This window comes from Crocodylus porosus, unplaced genomic scaffold (genome assembly GCF_001723895.1).
Source record: "Crocodylus porosus isolate Cpor-Errol unplaced genomic scaffold, CroPor_comp1, whole genome shotgun sequence".
Lineage (NCBI taxonomy): Eukaryota > Metazoa > Chordata > Crocodylia > Crocodylidae > Crocodylus > Crocodylus porosus.
Window position 1 is genome coordinate 21,653,990 of NW_017728912.1, and position 21,989 is coordinate 21,675,978.

At 41.8% G+C, this 21,989-nt stretch overlaps 1 protein-coding gene across 1 annotated transcript in view; it reads left to right on the plus strand.

Annotated features, from left to right (window-relative positions):
- DKK2 (dickkopf WNT signaling pathway inhibitor 2) overlaps positions 1 to 21,989 on the plus strand; it is an 87,435-nt gene that overhangs the window by 55,722 nt on the left and 9,724 nt on the right. The gene's annotated exons all lie outside the window — the stretch shown is intronic.

Here is a 21,989-nt window from a genome sequence, read left to right on the forward strand (position 1 = left end):
CACACCTTGGACACTTGGACTGTAAAGAAGTTTTCCTTATATTCAGTCTGAATCAGCCTTCTAGAAGGTTGTGGCCATTAGACGTAGTTATCCCTTGGGAAGCCCTGGTGACCAAGTGTTCTCCCAGGTCCTGATGCACCTCCCTTGTATAGGCAGCCACCAAGTCCCCCCTGAGGCTTCTCTTCACCAAGCTTAAGAGTTCCATGTCCCTCAGCCTCTCCTTGTAAGTCTTGCTCTCTTGGCTTTCAGTCATGCAGGTAGCTGTCCTCTGGACTCTCTCAAGCTTATCCACATCCCTCCTGAAATGGGGGGCCCAAAACTGGATGCAGTACTCCAGGTGCGGCCTCACTAAAAGTGAGTATAGCAGTAGGATGATATCCCTGGTTTTGCTTGACATGCATCAGTAGATGCATGCCAGAATTTGGTTTGCTCTGCCGGCCACGGCATTGCACTGGGGGCTCATGTTCATCTTGTGGTCAATCAAGACCCCCAAGTCTTTTTTGGTCACGGTGCTAGCGAGTGTAGCACCACCAAGCCTGTAAGTATGATGCTGTTTTTTTCTCCTGAGGTGAAGTATTCTGCACTTCTCTATGTTGAATGCCATCAGGGTTTGGTCTGCCCACTTTGCAAGCATGTCCAAGTCGGCCTGTATCCCCAGACTGTCCTCCAGTGTGATCACCTTCCCCTGTAGTTTAGTGTCATCTGCAAACTTTTCTAGTCTGCATCTGATGCCCGAATCCAGCTCATTAATGAAGATATTGAAGAGTACCGACCCGAGCACTGAGCCCTGGGGAACTCCACTGGTAATCTTGTGCCACGTTGATATGTTCCCATCAACCAGTACCCTTTGGGTCTGACCCCAGATCCAGTTCCCCACTGTGAGGTGACTCTGAGGTGGTCAAGGCCACAGTTCCCCAGCTTGGTCATGAGAACATCATAGGAGACCAAGTCAAAGGCCTTCTTAAAAACCAGATAAATGCCATCAACCTCATCTCCTTTGTCCAGGCAATGTATCAGCTGGTCATAGAAGGAGATGAGTTTGGTTAGGCAACACCTTCTAGTAATAAAATCATGTTGGCTGGCATTCAGTAGGTTGCCTTCCATTAGCCTGTTGCAGATGGATCCCCTGATAATTTTCTCCAAGATTTTTCCAGGGATGGACATAAGATTGATAGGTCTGTAATTCCCTGGATCTTTCTTCCTCCCTTACTTGAAGATTGGAACCGTGTTGGCTCTTTTCCAGTGTTCTAGTACATCACCCAAATGCCACAACCTTTCAAATATCTTGGCCAGAGGGCATGCTATGATGTCCACTGGTTCTTTTAAGATTCTCAGGTGCGATCCATCTGGGCCCACAGACTTATGGATGTCAAGTCTTTCGAGGTATTCTCTCACTTGATCCACACCAACTGTGGGCCCATCTCCTGAGCCCTGGATGCTTTGCATCCTGTCTGATGGCATGACCCCCTTGGGTGAGTGGAAGACTGACACAAGGTAATTGTTTAGGAGATTGGCCTTTTCTAGGGCATCAGACATCAGCTTCCTCATCTGATCTCACAGGGGACTAATGTTGCTTTTCTTCTTCCTCTGACTTCCTACATATCTGAAGAATGACTGTTTGTTATCCTTGATTCCAGTAGCTAAACTGCTTTGGCTTTCTGGACCACTCCCTACAGGTACAGGCTAGTGCTGAGTGATAATTCCAGTTTTCCATCTGGTGTAGACTTCTCTTTTAAGTTTTAGGAGACCCAGAAGTATGTTGCTGAGCCAAGGGGGCTTCCCTGCCCTCTGGCTGCATTTCCTGTGGGACAGGATGAACTTCCCCTGTGCTTTAAGGATTGAGTTCTTTAACAACATCCATTCTTCATGGCATCCCCTTCCCAGGGGGCCATGGTCCCTTAGTGCCTGACTAAACAGTCTCCTGGGTCCGTGAAAATCAGCCTTCCCAAAGTTGAGGATTTCTGTTTTATTAAGGGATTTGCCCATCCTGCATTGGACAGAGAAAGTAATCAGATCATGGACAATGTCATCAGGTTTGCCCTTGATCTTCAGATCACTCACCAGATCATCCCCTTTGGCCAGAACCAGATCCAGCAGTGCCTCTCCCCTAGTCAGCCCATAGACCTCTTGTGTCAGGTACAGGTCATCAGTGCAGATGAGAAAGTTATGCAACCAGTCAGACCTGGCCATGTGCTCTTCCCACAAGATGTTTGGGAGATTGAAGTCTCCCATGATGATCATACATCAGGAATGTGCAGCCTTGGCCAGTTCCCTATTGAATTTGAGATCCAGTTCTTCTTGGTTTGGAGGTCTGTAGTATACTCCTAGAAGTATATCCCATTCCTCATGCCCCCCCCCCACCATATTTTAACCCAGAGGGTCTCAAGATGCCCTCCATAGTTACTGAACTCAATTTGAAGGGAAATTTACTGCTCCTTGACACAGAGAGCTATACCCCGACCCCTCTTCCCAACAAGATCTCTCCTGTAGAGGGTATAGCCTTCTATACCTACCAACCAGTCATAGGAGAAGTCCCACCAGGTCTCTGTTATCCCTACGAGGTCATATTCTTTATCGGTCAGGAGAAGGGCCAGCTCCTTCTGCTTGTTACCCAAGCTCCTGGCATTTGTGTACAGGCAGTTGAGTCTGCCATGGGAAGCCCTAAGCTTCCTTATGTGATGGGATGTGACCTTTCCTTGAACTGTCATCAGAGTGGGTTCCCTTGGGCTACCTAGGCTGTTATTACTGTGATTGGCATGACCGGGGCTAGAACTGTTGATTGATCCCCTGTCCCCCAGTGATCTCAGATTAAAGGCCTGTAAAGTAAGTCAGCCAATTTGGCCAAGAAGAGCTTTTTCTCTTTCCAGGTGAGGTGGAAGCCATCCCTTCCCAACAGTCCATGACCTCTTACTTCATGTCTACATGGTAAATTTACCATCCACACCATGCTGCACTTCATTTTGCAGGCTTCCTCTTAAACTGGAAGCAATGTAGCTACATTGTGGGTATTGCACACATATGGGTAGGATAAGTAACCCTGGCTTCTCAGCAATGCTAATAAGCCATACTGATGTACTATACTGGCCAAGTTTGACTACATTGCTTCTGATCAGGAGATTACCTGTGGTGAACACCACAATATGGCTGAGGATACCACTGCCTGGCATGTTAAATAAGTTTATGTGGATCCGGTCTATATGATAACATATAGAGATTCATCCTTTATGGCAAAAATGACTGCAGGAGGGGGAGAGAGAAGAGAGAAAAGAAGTGGGAAAGAAACAGGGGAAAAGAGAAAAAAAGAAAAAAAGGAAAAAGAAAAGAGAGAGAGGAAAGAGAAAGGATGGGGGTGGAGGCTAGGTCACATGGGTACGTAGGTGACTTATAAGCCTGATCTTTGCCTTAAACAATCTGCTGCAGCAAGGGTGATAAAGTGATGAGGACTGGGTATGAGAGGTTTTCCTGGCCATGTATTTCTTCATTGCTTCTGCTGTGTGTTGATGTTCAAAGGCCAGTGCTCTGTTCTGGATTGATGACCTTCAGGATGGATGGTCACAAGTGATTTGCTCCCACAACTCCAGGTCAATTCTGAAACTCTTTAGGGACACCTTTAGGGTGTCCTTGTACCATTTCTTTGGTGCACCACAAGATTGTACTCCATTTGACAGTCAATTTTTAATCAGTAGACTTATTTACATGAGAAAGTAACCCTTGTAATGGGATGGATGACAGGATTGGGTCCTAGCATTACACTTTTCATCATTGTTCTAATGGGGAACGTTCAGCGTTATGTTCTATTATTTAATTTTAAGTCCTGTTCTGCAACCCTTACTTACCTAATCCAGTGCTGCTTCAAATAGGAAATCTGAGGAAGTAGGTTATTCATACATTTTCAAGTTCCCATACACTCTCTGGTTAGGTTCTAGGATTCAGCCAGGCTCTGATGCATCAGACTTAAAATCTTGTAATGGTTTAGTCTAAATATATAGTCTGTAAAAATATTCTAATTTTTTTTTACATTAAAATAATGCAGAATGATACTCTCCTACATCCAGTTTTATTCTGTTCCCGTAGTTTAAAGAATTTTGAGTTCCAGAACTCAGTCCCTGCTAATCCTCTGATCTGGGAATCACTGCAGATACCATGTCATATATCATGCATTGTAAAATAGAAAATGATAGAGGGAATCTGAAGGTTTTTAAAACTTGGGGAGGTAGGAGTCATGGCTTTTGGCACCTGGAAAAGCAGTCTGGGTTTAGGAGGGAAAAACATTAGCTAGAGTGATTAGCGAGGAAGTAAACAAATGTGTTGGTAGTCTGTACATTTTTACATTTTAGATGTAAGAACCACAGTTTTTAGAGATGAATAGTGCAGCTCATCCTCCTTAGAGGTATTATTTCAGGTTGACACTCGGTTCACATTTTCATGGCTGTCCTTGTAAATGTGAGAGCTAGAAATGTGTTCGCTTTTTTACATGAAATCTTAGATGTTGGAGATTAGCTCTGTAATAAAAAAGGCAATGAGTGGCTTCCAGGGACAGGTCCATAGACATAGTATTTGTGAATATTTGAGCCTCTGCAGTATTTTTATAGCCCTACCACATTCTCTAAGAGTGAAATCCAGGCTACACTGAAGTTAATGCCATTGATTAGAATGGGACCAGATTTTTACCTTCTTAATTTGCTTTCTCTATATACATTTTGTGAATACTTTAGACCAAAATAAATTTATTTCCTGAATGGTAGTTTGGGCCCATTGCAGAGGGGAAGAACTATAAACTTTTTTGCTTTCTGAGTTTTGCTGTATTTATGATTTCTCCTAGCTATAACTACAAAAGACTTTTTTAAAGAGGTGGGTCCAAACCAAAACCTATTTAAAAATGTATGCTTCAAAACAGTTTAGATCTGGATCCAACATGAGATATCCTGCTCATCAAGGATAAATGAAACGCCACAAAAAGTGGACAGATAAATGTGGAGCTGATTTCAGTACTTTTATATTTTTAATTTTTTGCCAAAGGATGCCACAGATAGGTATAACAAGGTCGCTGTTGATTTGAGTCTGAAGTTGCTGTTGTTGATTGCATCTGATATAACTCTGAACTGTGGACACAAAGCTTCCAGAAAACCATATAGAAAAATGATTTCATGTTGAATTCCCTGGGTGGTACATTTACAAGAGACAGAATTGGTCAAAATTTTTTACAGATTTCAAATTTTTCACCAAAAAATGGAAAACTTTGTTTTCTTTTAGCAAAAGATGTAACAGGTGTTTTCCTAATTTTTTAACTGTTCTGTGTTGGAGGAAGGTCTTTCTATAAACAGATATACATTCTTATTTCTAAAGATGGAACACAGAACTTTGGAAGGCTGGAGATTGAATTAAAAGACATATGAAAAGTGGTATAACACCAATTTTTCCTCAAGCTACTGGGAAAGCTTGCACCCCTGCCCATAATTTCTATGTATCTACTTAGGATCATAGAATCTTAGAAAAGCAGGGCTGGAAGGGACCTCAGGAGGTCTAGTCCAACCCCCTAATCAAGGGGGATAATCTAAACCATCCTATACAAGTGCTTGTCAAATAATTCTTAAAACTACACGAACAACCATTTCCCATAATTTTTTGAAGTGTATTGTCTGGTGCTCTACAAAGCATAGGATTTACTTCCAGCTGGATAATTGCCTTAAATTAATAAAAAACACATACTTCAGAATTAATACATCAAGTAGGAAAATTGTTTTTGGCAACCTGCTATTCATCCATAGCAGTAAACATGCTGATTACAGAATGATCTTACTTTGGAACAGATGACAAATAGTCAACTGACAAAACTAAAAAGAAAACCAATATAGAGGGGTGGGGAGAAGGCAGAGATAAAAGGACAAGTAGTCAGTTGAAAAGGCTAGACGTGGAACAAAGAGCATATTAAAAAATCCTCATCTTCAAAATATCCTTGGTGAGGCATTCAAAGATGTCATAAAATCAGGACATTAAAGCTTCTGATCTCAACTGATTTAATTCTGTATTGCTGGTTTCAAAGAATACCTAGTGTTGCTTTGATGATGCTGGTAGTTCACTTTAATGCTGCTGCTGAGTCACTTGGGTTGAGCCAAAGCCAAAGATTATATAAGCTGAACCCCAAATCTGAACATCATTTATACAGTTTCATCTAAATGATCACTTTTAAAAAGTGCCAAAACCAATTTTCCTACGTGATGTATTAAAATGGAAAAGGAAGCTCCTATTTAAAACTGGTAGGTATATATTAAGCCTAGATCCATGATCATGGAGCCCTGGCAAGAGCTTAGCACATCACCCACAGAGGCACTAAATTTATCCAAAATTTAGGAGAGACATATTTCCATGTAATGCTGGAATGAAGCAGGGAGCCAAGAGTGACATGAGTGCATCTGTGGTAGGGACCTACTTACTGGATTCGATCTGGAGCCCACTAGATATATGGTGCTATACTTAGCTATCAATACTTTTAAGAAAATGTCTTCTTTCCCTTGGAAGTATCATAAAATGTACAGGATTGGTAAAAGAAGGAAGAGTAATTTGTCTATAGTCTAAAGGCTAGAATTTGTCACATGGGCACATTGCATAGAAAGGCAAAACATGTTCCAGTGATGCTACGAAAACCCCAGCGACTCTTCTGCTTTCTGCCTTTCTCCATGACAGTAGGATTTACAGTAGCCTACGGTATCAATAGTAAATTACTCCCAGCTCCACATGTTGGCTAGATGTGCTGGTCTCTGTGTCCTGTGGAGGTAGACCTGAAACTTCATACATTCCTTGGCTCCTTCCAGTCACCACTCACAACCTTTCTTCAGGATAGGAGTCAGGTTTGCTTACATGGAGAAACTTGTGGAAATTAATCAGAATTAACTTTTAAAGTGACTGAGTTAAATTGTATTAACCCCTGCAATAAACATCATTCCCTATTCATTATGGAAGTGAAATAAGCTAAATCTTCACAAGGTTTTAATGAAATGAATGAATGAGGCCACTTTAAACTTACTTCTTTCATTCATCAGAAATCACTTTTATGGGCATCTGCTTGTAGATGGCTCCTAGGTGGGCACTAGCTTCTGCCCATCCAAAAACAAGGTCAGAAGGTGCATGGGCATGCAAAGGGAGAAATCATGATACTGTCCTACCAAAACAACATAGGTTCTGATCACAATGGCTCACCCTGTGCCTGGTGGGACCACACAACACCTATTCTTGAAACTGTAGTTCATATCATCCATCCTTTCTTTATCTTAAGACCCTGTTGAACCCAATGACTACAGTAGCTCCCCTGGATGATACAGTTTTGGACTGCCCCAGTCTATACACCCATGCATATATAGTTTTTTCCACAGCATTTTAGTGAGGGATGAGGACACCTCATTTGCCAACCCATGGAATAGTTATGGTCCCTTTATTTAGAAATTAACTTTAATTGGCTCAGTAAAACTCAAGATCTGGGCTGCTGTGTGATTTAAAGCTTCTATTCCCCTGGTAGTCCTAGGAGCATGCTGAGAATTACTTTAAAAATGAATATGTATTGTCTGCATAATACTGGCTTTCATTTAATTAGAAAAGCATGGTTTTAAACATTAAATGTCCCTTGGACAAACTGTGATTTAAATTAAAGGGAAACATGTTTTATGAAAAAGTTACAAGAAACCCCAAACTTTTCACAAAGAGTTCTAGAGGTTTCTTGTAACTACAGTTCCTTTTGCGGTCTTCCATCTCTAATTAAAGCATTTTATTCATCATGATCCTTAACTATACCTTTAGGGTTAAGCACATTTACAAAAATCCTGAGACTGACTGAATTCAGTCTTTGCAGGTTAGTCTAAACTGTGTCGATTGAACCGATAAGCAAATGGACAGACATTCCCTTTTGATTCCAGAAATGCCACTTGGCTGCAATGGCCCAGGCCAGAAACCAGGGGTGCTAGAGCATACCTCCCTGCTTGGCTCAAGCAGAGAGTTTGGTTCAAGGCTAGCCCACTCTCCACCCTATGAGGGAAGAAGTTTTGCAGGGGAGGTGCAAAGCATCCTGGGATGTTGGGGGACTGTGAGTTAACTTGAATCTGGAGAGGATCTGGGGCAGAAGTTCAATAAACCAATCTAACCAAAATTAGTTAAGTCTGATATTACATCCATCTTGGTTTATCTTCAACTGGTTTCAGCCATTGTGAAAGTGATTTTTGCATTGAACTTTTGTTGTGTTACAGCAGTGCATGCCTTTATGTGTGCAATTTCTCTATAATGCAAATTCTAATTAAACCACTAGAGCAGTTTCTGCTCACCAAAAATTACCACAGTACAGCAGGACTGTGATTTCCCCCTGTACTTACAACAGGAAATAACTGTAGTTTATCAGATACTCTGGTGTCTTGTGATATGGATAAATGTCCATTGGAGATTTAGTTGAGATCACCAAATTCATTCTCACTTGTGACCTAATCAGAATTTTAACCCCGGCCTCTAGAGATGAAACCCTAGTGCAGCACCTGCAAGCAGCTCTGTCTATGCACAGCTTTCCATTTATTTGTTTATCACAATTAGCTTCAGGGATGGGCAAATTTGTGCTTTTTGAAAGTTCAGCTCAAAGCTGAACATTTGTGTGTGCTCATTTTTTGTTTAGCAAAGACAGTGGAAAACAAGCAGAAAAACTGGTAGGAGAATATTTTGTATAGAAACTTGTAGGGCTAATCCACTGAATTGCACAGGCTTCTCTCTATCCAGAGACCACCATATAGGTTCATTTTTTTGACTGATCGGTTTTAATTGGCCATGAAAAATAACAGTTAGAATATGGATTTCTTACCTGCAGGGGAGTGATAATACACCTTTGGACTACTCAATCACTGCATCCCACACTGTAGTTGTAAGCAGGTGCATTGTAGGGCTATGCAAAATTTCACCAGTTGTTTCATTCTGACACTGTTTCAACTTGTTTCAAGCTCAAAAGATCAAAATTGAAATGAAACAAAAGGCTTTGAAACAGCCTTAAAACAAAACAAAGGCAGTCAAAACATTTCAAAAGTTTCAAAATGTTTCAAGTTTCAAAGCTCAAGCTGGGCTTGCCTGCAGGGAAACAGAAAGTAAGAAGAGGAAGGGGGAAGAGAGAGGAAGGACTCCTTTCACATTGGCTATGTAGCTGGCCAGTGACTGTCATCCTTCCATGAGGTCATTTCCAATCCCAATGCTCTGTGGGAGGGATGGAAAAACAGCATAAAAGGCAGAATTGTTTGAACTGGACTGCTTTCTGCCTTGGGGTCTGACAGTTACTGAGCTAACTTTCCAGCAGCTTAGGAGCATTAGACAACAAAGCTACTACTACCATTTTTTTTGAATGATTTCCTACTTGCTAGCCTAGCAAGTGACATTCCACAATAACTTTTGCTTTTTTCTAGACCCTTTTGTTTTATTATTATATTCGTTGATTTATTCTTTTCAATTTTATAATTATATTGAATATTACACTATAGAATGTATATAGGAAGGGAGATACATTTACATTTTATTTCTATACATTTATACCTTGCAGCATATTACATTCCTTAGAGAATGTATATAGGAAGGGAGATACATTTATATTTTATTTCTATACTGTCATACCTTGCAACATATTACATACACATTTTAGAATTTATATAGGAAGGGAGATACATTTATATTTTGTTTCTATACATTTATACCTCTCAGCATATTGCATACATTACAGAATCTATACAGGAATGCAGATACATATATATATTTTTATAAAAACAAGACACTATGAAACACACCATGAAGCATGGTGGAAAGGCAGCTGGCAAGCCTTCAGGGAGGGGCGGAAGAGGTGTAAGTTCCCCCTCCCCCCAAAAAACTGAGACGCTGCCTCTTTCCTACAACTAGCAGGGATTAGGCTTCCAGAAGCAGCAAGGAGAGGGGAGCAGTGCCAGTCCCACTGCCTGTGCCTGAGACTGCATCACCTCCAAGAACACCAGCAGTAACTCCCCCACCACCACCACCATGACAACAGTCAGCAGCACCAGCATGACAGTCTCCTCCATCCCCATTTCACTTCCCATGCTGAGGCTTCCAGTGCCACAGGAAGAGCTAGAGCTGGATCTGGATCTGGATCTGGATCTGGCTCTGAGTGCCCTAGCAAGGGAAATTTTGGGGAAGGCAGGGGAGTCAGCTGATTTTATGCTCCACACCTCTCAAGTTTCCCCTAGAGCTGGGTCTTATTCCCCAGAAGGCACTTCAGAGGAGGCTGAGGTAGAGGTTGAGGAGGCAAGTGGCTCAGCTGAGTTCACTCCTCCTGTTGCTGTGCCTCTGCCTGCTGAGGAGAGGAAAATTGCAGTGTCCATACACGCACCGGTACACCAGAAGTGAGTGGGTAATGTGGTCTGGGATCATTTTGAGCTGGCAGATGATCCCACATACGCTATCTGCCTGCACTGCTGAGCCAAAACCAGCCAGGGCAAGGGAACAAAACACATGAGCACCACAGGGATGCTGATACTGGAACAGTGGGGGAAAGGAGGACAGAAAGGTGAACACTTTGCAAAGGCCAGCAAGATCACCCAGAGCATTAGGGAGATGCTTGCTGTCAAAGGCCAGCCTTAGTTGAATGGCCAGGGTTCAGGTGACTTACGGCACTTGTGGCCCCATCCTATCAAGTGCTCAAATGCATCACCTTCAGGAAGACAGTGGTACCCTCCCAGTATGAAGCATGCAGGGAGTACTTGAAGGAGAAGCTGCACAAGGCAGGTCTGCAGGTGGCCTTACACTTCACCTTGGACATCTGGAGCAGCTGGGGTAGAGATCACACCTACCTCTCCCTTACAGGGCACTGGTGCGATCAGTCAGGCCATCGGTGAGCTCTCCTTCAAGCTGAGGTGATGGATGAGTCTAGTGCCATGATGATGGCACTAGAGATCATGGTGGCCATGAACTGCTTGGTGCAGGGGTGGCTTATTGGGCAGGGTGAGCTCACCCATGGGTTCATGGTCACCGACAATGGGGCCAATATGGTTAAGGTGGTCCATGATGCCAACTTTGTTGGTATCCATTCTGTGGCACACAAGTTGCACTTCATTGTCAGAGATGTCTTGGAGGAGGACAGAGCTGCCAGTGACAGTGCTGGTATCATCAGCCAGATAGCTCATTTTCAAATTCAGGAAGGTGGCTGGCAGGGAGAGTTCTCTGGCAGCTGCTGGAGAAGAAGCTCCTGCAGGAGAGGAAAGAAAGACTCTGTGACAGTTTGGCTGCCTGAGACGCTGCTGGTGCTATTGTGCTGCTTACTATGTTATTACCTGTTGTCATTTAAAGTGGTGGACCAGGATGAGGCTGTAGGGGAAGAGGAGACCTCATTGGGGCACACTACCATGTCATGTAGAGGCCCCAGCATCAGTGAAGGTGCACCTTTAATACACACACACAATGTCATCCATGTCATGAGTTTTGCTTGTCAGCAGCCTGAGGTGCAGTTTCCCAGAACCCCTGCACCTATCTCCTTGAAACATGGCAGGCTTTGTGGACTCATCAGGGGCTACCATTCCTGCAGTTTTCACCCTGCTGTGCCTTAACACATACACGTGACATGAGTTTTGCTTTCAACAATTTGAGGTGCATTTTCCCAGAAACCCCAGTACCTATCTCCTTGAAACACAGCAGACTTTATGGCCTCAGAAGGAGATACTATCCCTGAAAGTTTCATCTGAATCAGGCAAGAAATTACAGTTTCGTGCTTCCTTGTTATAGCCTATGGACAAAATATCGAAACAGTGTTGAAACAGTGAAACAGTTTTGACAAAACAAAATGGAATTGTGGTTTCGAAGTGAAATAAAACTTGAAACAAAATATTGTCCTGTCGAAATGGAAGTTGAAATAAAACTGCTGTTTTGCACAGCCCTAGTGCATAGTTCTCTCCAGGATCTGATCAGAGGAGAGATGGGGTTAATAGAGATTTGAATCTGTGACTCCATCGTACTTCCATTCAGCACAGGGGAATCCCATCAGTTGTTTTCAGAGTAGGGAAGAAATAAATTACCGCTTCTTGGAGCAAATGGAAAGCAAGGCAAGCTGGCTGCCTCTGAGACTCAACACTTTTCAGAGCTATTTCTGAGTCAGAGCAAGTAATGCACAGTTCCCTACTCAAGGCCAGCTCTAGCCCTAAGAGTTTAGACTGGAAGTAAAGTCTGGTTTACGGATGTTGAACTAATTTTGTGAATCCAAAGAATAATTTAAAAAGTTTGAAAAACCTCAAACTCCAGTACATTTGCTCAACTATAATCATCTTTAATGAAGATTTCTTCAAGGACAATAACATAGCTAATTTTACAGAGTAGGATTGCCATACTTTAACTAAACCATACACAAATAACAGACATGGAGAAGGGTTACCTAGATTCTGTGTAATCAGTGAGTTACTGGTATGTGGCAGTTTCTAATTCAGGAACCAAAACAAGCCTCTCCCAACTTATAGCTTTTTTGTACTTGTAAAGCTTGTATCCACAAAAGAACTAGCTGCTGCTGCTACTACCTTTTAGAACTCCAATATGGAGCTGCTGTGATATATCCCTTGAAATCAGTAACTAGAATGGAAACAAACAAACAAACTAAATAGTTAGCATTTTAGGCTCTTTTCCAGGAATATTAAAACACAGTTTGAACAAAGTTTGAACTAGGCCAGGTAGAAGATTTGAGTCTAAACAGCAATCTAACTCACTAGGTCACAGAAAGCTTGGGCTCTTGCAGCAGTCACACACACAATTTATTCACATTGTCTTTTGGGGTTGTATTCAACCCTAATTATAGAATTATAGAGAAGTAAGGCTGGAAGGGACCACCCTAGATCATCTAGTCCAACCCCCTGTCTGAAGGCAGGATCATCCCTTTCCAAACCATCTCAGACAAATTCAAGGGAATGAACAAATCTAAAGCAGAAAGATGAGAAAGAAGGGAGATAAAAATGCCTAATCTGTAGGAACAGATTTGAGTTGTAGTTTAGCTATGTTAATGCAAAGTTAAGTAGAAGGCAGGGTAGGTTTGCCTTAGAGACAAACTGAAGTGTGTGTGCATATATACTTATATGTATGACACACTTTGTATAGCTATATATACACTTATCTGTGTGTGTGACTATATGTATATATGTAGGTATGTATGTATATACACACATACAAACTTATATACACTTATGTGTGTGTGTCTGTATGTATACAACATGCACATATAAGGTTGTGGATGGGTATGTACACACACACACCAGGCGGGGGCCAGACTCCTCACTGCCACCTAACCTTACAGGTCTGCAGGTTTCACACCAGCCAGCCTCTCCACTGCCCAACATCAACATCCAGAGCCCAGAGCTGATCCCTGCACCTCCTACCAGCCCAGATCTGCTTCACCCTGGCTCAAATTTTTGCTGTCCCAGGCACACGGGGACGCTGTGCCTGGGAGCAATTTACTTCAGCTCAGACAGCTCCAAAGTGTATTGCTTCACTTTAATTTCATGTGTAGATGTACCCACTGTAACCAAGCACTGACTGCCAGCTTGGGTGCATCTACACATCTCACTAAGTCGCACTACAACACACTATGGGAATGTAGTAATCATATGAATTTACATGCGACTGGCAGCTACCTTGCCATAGCGGCATGCTCCCCTATTTTAGTGCACAGCAAAGTGGTGGCTAAAACTAACTGTTCACCATACACATGGCACAGTACTTCAAAAAGGAAGTACTAAATCATGGTGCAGTAACAATGTTACTATAGGGCACCATGTAGATGTGCCCCTTGAGAAGCAACACTGCCAGGAGTGTGTTAAAAGCTTTCTTTTAAGATAACAATAACTTATTTAAAAGGTGATTACACACAAGTTGCAGGAAGCACTAAACATTACGGTACTCTGTGGCACCCATCAAATTCCATATTCAGCAATCTCCCCCTCAATTAGTAGAGAAAGCTTTTATATATATACTCTGACAAGCTTTTGTGAGTTGTAGCCCACTTCATCAAATGCTATGAAAAGGGCAGATTTTTTCATTATGATATGTTGATTACATGCTCTCCCTCTTTCTTAAGGCAGCCAAGATGGTACATGCAATGTGCTGTCCACGTATGACCACATATTTGTTAACAAATGAAGCAGTTAACAGCTAAGAGTAAAGGATAAAAAGCATGGGCCTGAAAAGTAGAAGGGTGATGAAAGGGGGCATTTCTACAACCCACCTGTCTTAAAACAGGCTTGCCTGCAGATATGGTGCCTTTGTACATTTTTTGCCTTTTCTTGTGCTGCAACTGTATGACTGTTTGCACGAGCGGGTTTTCCAGAAACTTTCTGGTGCATTAAACTAAAATTGTTTAACTAAAAGTCTTTCTTGTGCATTAAACTAAAACTCCTCAGACATAGTTTAGTTTGGTTTGCCAGGAATTAGAGCTTCGCATCCATGGATTTGTTGTGTGCAAACACAAAGGCACTCAAAGTTGTGTAATGAGACTCTTTGTCCACCAGATGGTGCTGTGACTTTTTGTAGTTCACCCTTTTAAATGGCTTTCACTTTCAAATTGTTTCTGGGTTTTTTTTCTTGTGCCGCTCCCTGCTTCCATAGCTGCATGGCAGGGCACAGGCAAGGGGTGGGTAGGGATCCCAGGTGGGGGGTGGTGGTGGTGGAGGGCAATTCTGCACTGTACTGTTCTCCTGTACTGCCGGCCAGAGGCTTAATTTGTTTGAAAGCCTCATTCATGCAAACACAGATGCAACGCTCCAGAGGTTAATTCATTCAAAAAACCTAGCATGTGGAAAAACTAATGCAACACTTCAAAATAAACAAGTTTACATTTTATAAATCTATTTAATTTAATAAGGACTAAAACCTGTGATGTGTATAGGCACCCGTGGTGCCTTTGTTACTAATTGAGGGCAACATTACTGAAGGGGCATATCTACATGGCAATGTTGTTACTGTGCCATGCTTTAGTACTTCCTTTTGGATTTTTTTCCACAAACAACTCTGAAATGCTTCACCTTAATTTCATGTGTAGATGCACCCACTGTAACCCAACACTAACTGCCGCTTGGGCGTGTCTACATGTCATCCTACATTGCTGCACAGTGCACTAGAGTGAAGTAGTGATCACATGAGTCTACATGTGACCAGCAGCTACTTTACCATAGCAGCGTGCTCCTTCATTTTTGCGAGCTGCTATGACAAAATAGTGGCTAAAACTAACCGTGCACTGCACACACGGCACAGTACAGAAAGTTACTGCACTGTGCTTTAGTACTTTCTTTTGGATGTAAAATTGAAACTTCCTTTTGGAAGTACTAAAGCATGGTACAGTAACTTTTCATGCTGTGCCATGTGCACCACATGTAGTTTTAGCTGCTACTTTGCCATAGCAGCTCGCTAAAATGAGGGAGCACACTGCTATGGTGAAGTAACTGCTGGCCACATGTAGACTCATGTGATCACTACTTTGCTGTAGCACATTGTACAGCAACATAGGGTAATGTGGACACGCCCAAGCTGGTAGTCAGTGTTGGGTTACAGTGGATGCATCTACATGAAAATAAGGTGAAGCAATAAACTTCAGAACTGTTTGAGTTGCAGTAAACTGTTCCCAGGAGCAGCATCTACATGTGCACCTGGGACAGCCACAATTTGAGCCAGGGTGGAGTGAGTCTGAGCTGGCAGGAGATGCAGGGGGTCAGCCCCGGGCTCTGGATGGTGGTGTTAGGCAGCGGAGAGGTTGGTTGGGGCATGAGGATGCAAAACCTTCAGAGCTGTATGGCTAGGTGGCAGTGAGGAGTCTGGCCTCCACTTAGCCACCATCTGCATGTGCATTTTAGCACAGTTAATTACTCCACTGTAAGATTGCATTATCCCCGATAGTACTATCTTATGGCAGAGTTATTTTACTACACCTTAATACCACTGCATGTGTAGACAGTGACACTTTACTGTGGAGCTAATTAGTCTACTCTACAGTAAAGCTCATATGTAAATGCACCCACTATAGCTTTGGCTACATGCCTATGAAGTGGAGAATAAAGGAAAGGTAAGAATTCCCTTATGCTCCTCCAAGGGCAGCCTGGAGTTATCAGCTGGTGTACTTTCTCCTTATGCAGAGAAGGTGGGCAGACAGTCGGTGGGGAAAGAGAGGAGTAAGGGGACACTGCACCAACTCTCAGCACACTGATGAGCAGAACTGAGCTGGCACCAGGAACAGGCATCTTGGAATTTTCTGGGGCAGGGAATGAACAGTGACTCAGAGGGAGTCTGTGAGGTACAGTGCCTAGTTATAAGGTAGAAGAGTCTGTGGGCAACCTAGTCCTATGTGAGTTTGCTACACTGTCAGCTTTAGAACTCTTCATACAGCTTCAGAGGTGACAAGTTGAAAAGTTAAGGGGGTTATTGCTACAGGAATCTAGATCTGAACAAATAATTCCCAGTGATAATTCACTTCAAGGGAGTAGACTTATAGTCTACTTCAAAATATCAGAGTGCAGATCATGACTTCCTCAGTGGATGAACAACTATCTGTCTGAATGCATTTAGCAGGGGCAAAAGCAATAATAAGCTCATTCACCACCACTTATGCCTTCATCAAGCTGTATTCCATGCAGATATTCCACATTAATCTTTGAAGAATGTTTTCTAAGTACCAAATTTAATAGCTTCTATTATGAACAGGTTCACAGTTGCCTTGGGAAGGACGTGGGACAGCAAACAAAGTGAAAACAAAGCTGCCATTGGTAGATTTAACAGTACAACTTGAACACTCAACTTTGACAAATCAGATTTCTGTTAGACCTAGTGAACATGCTGGGTGCATCTACACAAGATGCTAAAAGCACAGTAGACTAATTCTACTGACCATTAACGCATCATGGCAAAAGCCATGCTATTGAGCAATAGAATTAGTCTACTGCACATTAGCATCACTAACAATGTGCACACCAGCACTACTGAGCCATAGTGCCAGTTACTGCAGATTGAGTTAATACCTGTTATTACAGATACTAAACTTAACGCACTGCAACTATACTGCACTAATGCATGTGTAGACACACACACTGTGTCTGATTTGCATTGAGAGCATCAGTTAAGTTTATCCACATGTGAGTGTTACAACTGGCCATTCCTGCTGTGTGGAGTCTGGGGGCATGGCTTAAAGAGTGAATTATAGCCTGGCTTCTTCCATGTAAATTTTGTTTACTTCATACCCCTGTGATGCCTGGAGCACACTGTCTCTGCAGTTCCCCAAGTGCAAATTCCCCAAGTACCTCTTCCTTGTCTAGGGCAGATGGCTCCTGAAATCCTGCCTGTTGCACACTCATACAAGGGCCAATAAAGACAGATCATCTCTTCACTCTTCATTCATTAGACGGTATTAGATGGAGCCTTGCAACATGGTAATTTTGGGTGGCTCCTGGAGCTCTTAACATCTGGATTGTCTTAACACTCTACATTATACTTCAGTTTAAACACCTCACCCATCCCTCCTCCTCCTTTGCTGGCCTAGATCAGGCCCACTGCCCTCCCCCCACCCTTCCCAGGACCTCACTCACTGCCCCTGCCCTGCTTACTTGTGGCTGCCCATCCTGTTTGTCCTGGGGGAGCAGGTAGGGAAGGGTTTAACTTTCTTGCCCAGCTGCCACTGCTACTGGTGTTCTCTAGGTGGGCTCAGCCCAGAAAAGAGCAGCAGCAGCATCTGGGAAGGCAGGCTAGACCTTCCCTTCCTTCTTCCCTGGACAGACAGTGTAGGAAGCCACAAGATAGCAGAGCAGGGGAAGCCCAAGGGCCAAGGGGCCTTTCAGTCCTCCAGGCCTCTTCTGGCCTGAAGTGCAACTGCTCCAAACTTGAGCTACTGCTGACACCCATCAACATCTGTGCAGCTCATAGTATTGGATGTAACAAAGCCCTCAGTAAATTAGCCCCAGGTTCCAATATTGTAGACATTAGTTAAACTCAATACATTTAAATGCTTAAATCAGGTTCAACCTTTATACCTTCCACTGTTTTTAATCTTTTGCTGTGCCAACCTTTTCCTCAGACATGAAGTGAAATATGTTGCATTCAAAAACCTGTCTAAGTCTATTCCTGCTATGCAGTTGGTTAAATAAAAGACATCACCCACCACATTCCTTGCCTTTTGCATGATACTACAGCAGATCCATTCATTTAGTATTATGTAAAAGCAAGTATTTTTCTACAGTTTTATTTTGGTATCTTAAAGCTTTATTTCTAAACAGATTCAGGCACTGCTGAGAATGGGATATATCAAAGCATGGTAAAAAACTGTAGCTTAGAAGTTAAATTATTCCCACTGGGCTTACACACCACTGAGAAACAGCTGGCTTACTTAAAACCAGGATCCACAGGCAGATTGTTATGATAAAAACAAACCTCTGTCCATAAAAATTGTTAAGGTCATGAATTGACACAAATCAACATAAGCCAGGAAACTGAAAGCTGAAGTAGAGGCTGTATTCTTTCCTCCCCCTCTCTCACCTCCCCTGGTATTTTCCATTATTTTAAAGAAACAAAAAAGAAAAACACAAAAATAAAGGATTTTGCTTGGAACTTGATTCAAACAAAACATGAAAACTTATTAAAACACAAATTTTTTTGTTAAATTCTTAATGAAAATGCATTTTTGAGCACATTTTTCATCGGTTAGTGGTGTTTTCATGTAAACTGAAACAAGGAGCACCAAAACAGAAATCACACAAGAAAATCTGTTAGTTCCCAAGGGCACCCTAGAGAAACTGTAGATCAAAGGGACTGGAATAACTACTGAAGAGTACTTACATTTCATGGTGTTTTGCCAAACAGAATTATGACACTCCTTAATACAGAGATTGATTTAAAGAGGAATTTTAAAAGTGTTTATAGCTAGACTAAGCAATTATTAAAACTGTCTACAGATACTGAAGCAGGTAAATACCAAGGGATAGATTCTTCCTTGTCCCTGAGTAGGACACTGAACATAATGGATCTTTCTACCTTTCTCTGCTACCTTCATAGAAGACCTGTGGGCAATTACAGTTCTAGTGCTCAGAAACCATGAGCCAAATCTATTGAAATTAGCAGGAGCTAAACTTGATTCCTGATGGAATACATACCAACCTTTACATCACAAAAAAATTCCAGTCAACCAAAGCACCTCCTCCATTCCCCACAAAACAGCAGTGTCAATTTATGGGGCAGCTACTAGGAATTAGGAATCAAAACAGCGGGTGAATTAAGTTGATCAAAAAAAGCCACATGATTATTACAGCATGTTAATATGCTGCATTAAAATGGCCTTTTTAATACAGGTTATGTGGGGAGCTATTTATTTAATTGGGAAACAGGCTTTGTTGGGTCAAGGAGTCACTTGATTAGAAGACAGTTACATGAATAGAAACTGTTGTAACCAATAAGTCTTGTTTTTCCTTCAAAATGCCAGGAAATTTGAATCCTGGATTGGTGCATCTAAACAACAGGCCGTCCCCCTCTGATGTGGGCAGGATCACAGAATGCAGAACTCAACAGATTGCAAGAGACCAAAGTATTGGCTACAGGAAGCAGGCATAACTTACAGGGTCATAAGAGGGGTCAAGAGAGACGGAGACAAGGGCAGCTGGCCAGTCTTTTAATTGAAACCTCCCTCTATGTCCTCTGAGCAGCATAACTATCTCATTCTGGAGTGAGCATTATGTATGTTCAATCATGGGCTTTCCTGGTGTGATTGATGCCTAGGGTGTTATATAGATGATATGGTAAGCAGTCATTTTCCATAAACAACTGAGTAACTATCAGAAGACTAAATTTCATCACAGCAAACCTAGCTAGATTTCACAGGGGATTTTGAAGCTAAAATTTCCTTATTTGATCACTGTAATATCTGTAAGATGCTCCCATCTAGATGTATAGCTCAGTTGATTTAGGCAAGCAGATTTTAAATTACAGAAATTGAGGTTACGTGTGAATGGTAGGACATTTATCAGTTCTCTGCAGGAGCAGGGACTTTATTTATTTAAGTTATTAAAGGGATTAAAGGAAAACTGCAACCAGGCGTCTTGTGAACAAATCACAGGTGTATACCACATGCCTATAGTAAAAAAAATATGGTCATGGGGAGCTGGCAAATAGCTCAGGGTCCAAAATGCTTTCTCTGGGAAAACCTGGTTCATCTGGTTTATATTTATCTGTGTCTCTGCTAGTAGTAGCGTTGGAATTATCCAAACTCATTATAATCAGGAAGTGTCTGGATAAAATCTTCTTTCCTATGTTTGGGCCCAGCACAATGAGGACCCAATCCCAATTATGTTAGGTGCTACCATAATGATACTGCACAACTAATAGTAACTGGAAGAATGGCTGAAACAGGAGACAGTATTTGTGCTAAGGATAAATCTGATGGTAAACACTTATTACTTAGTGAGTACCTCTAAAATACCTTTGTGCCATCAGCCACACCACACAGCTGCAGCATAAAGTCACTCCTCAAAGAAACCCCTTCAGAAGGTGGCACTATCCTAACAGTAGTTTCACATTTTTTCCTTCCAAATCCAGGTATTGAAAGGCATATTAATATCTCAAATCCCCACCTCCCCAAAAAAATAAAAATAGAAACTGAATTAAACTTCTAATTCTATTTTAAGTACACATACGGAGAGTCTTGTGTTAATTAATGTAAGATGCAACAACAATACCTATTTTCTAGTTTAATAGAAAGGATAATTTAATAATAATTTAATTAATTTCAAGGGGAGTAATCAGATACAGCAATGATGTATAATTACAACCTACTGGGAGTCAACACAGTTCCTGGAATGTGATGATGTCATTAAGTAAATCTCATTGAAGCATTATGTCTTTTCTGGAAAAAAGAAACCACTCTTTTTCTCTCCTTAGAATCATTTTTTGCTATTACCACATAAAAAGATGTCAAAGAGTAAGTCCTACTAAAAGATAATCATGGCTGTGATGCATAAGGAACTACTCAATGAATAACCCTTCTTAGTAGCAGGTATGATAGCTATGCAGAGAGAGAGAAGAGGTAGAGGAGATGAAAGAAAATATCTTTTGTTTTGCTTTGCATTGGAGGTTGCCAAGAAGATTTTGTATAGGCTTCTGTATCTGTCTAGGATGGCTTAAGAATGGCAAAGCCTGCATGTGTATAAGAGGTTGGACTAAATAAGCCTTGAGATCCCTTTCAATCTAGTGTTTATGCCATATAACATTCACTGTTAAGGGTAATGGAGATTTTATTGTGTGGGATGGAGTATTTAAGGACCAAATATTATAAGGAGGGAAGTGAGATAAAAGGAAGGCACCCATGTGAAAATTAGTGCAGATGATGTTTATTTTCAAAGAATCCTACTGGTAGATATCAATGAGAGTAATACAAATTCAAAGGAAAAACTAGTACTAAGAGGTGAATAGGCAATATAAAGATAGCAAGCTTATGAGAAAAATCATCCTGTCCATATACTCACCACAGGTTTGGAACCATGAAATTGAAGAGGTCCCTTTACAATGTAGCTCAGATTTTACATAAGGATAATGTCCTTACAATACAGGGGACATTCTGGGAGCTTTACCTACATCTGGATGGGTTTCCAGCAAACACAAGATTGCTCCCTCTTTGGTTTGGGCTACTGCACTTTTGTGTATTAGTTAACTGTATATAAAGTATATTGATTCATATGAATAACTCAGAACACAACAAAGATCCAATGTATGTATAAAAAGTAGGTCAGATTTTCTCTTGCACCAAGGTACATTTGATGCAGAAATGAGTGGGAAAGTCAGAGAGCTCTTAAACCACCACAGTTCCAAGAGCAGATGACAAAACTTTAGGGTTGCTCTATCTTACAAATCTGACCATGCTTCCCATATACCAGTTCCAGATAATTGTAGAGAAGCAAACCTCTACTCCAGCCCTTTACTCACTGCCCCTCCTTAGCTCTTAAAAATGAATTCTCTTCCCT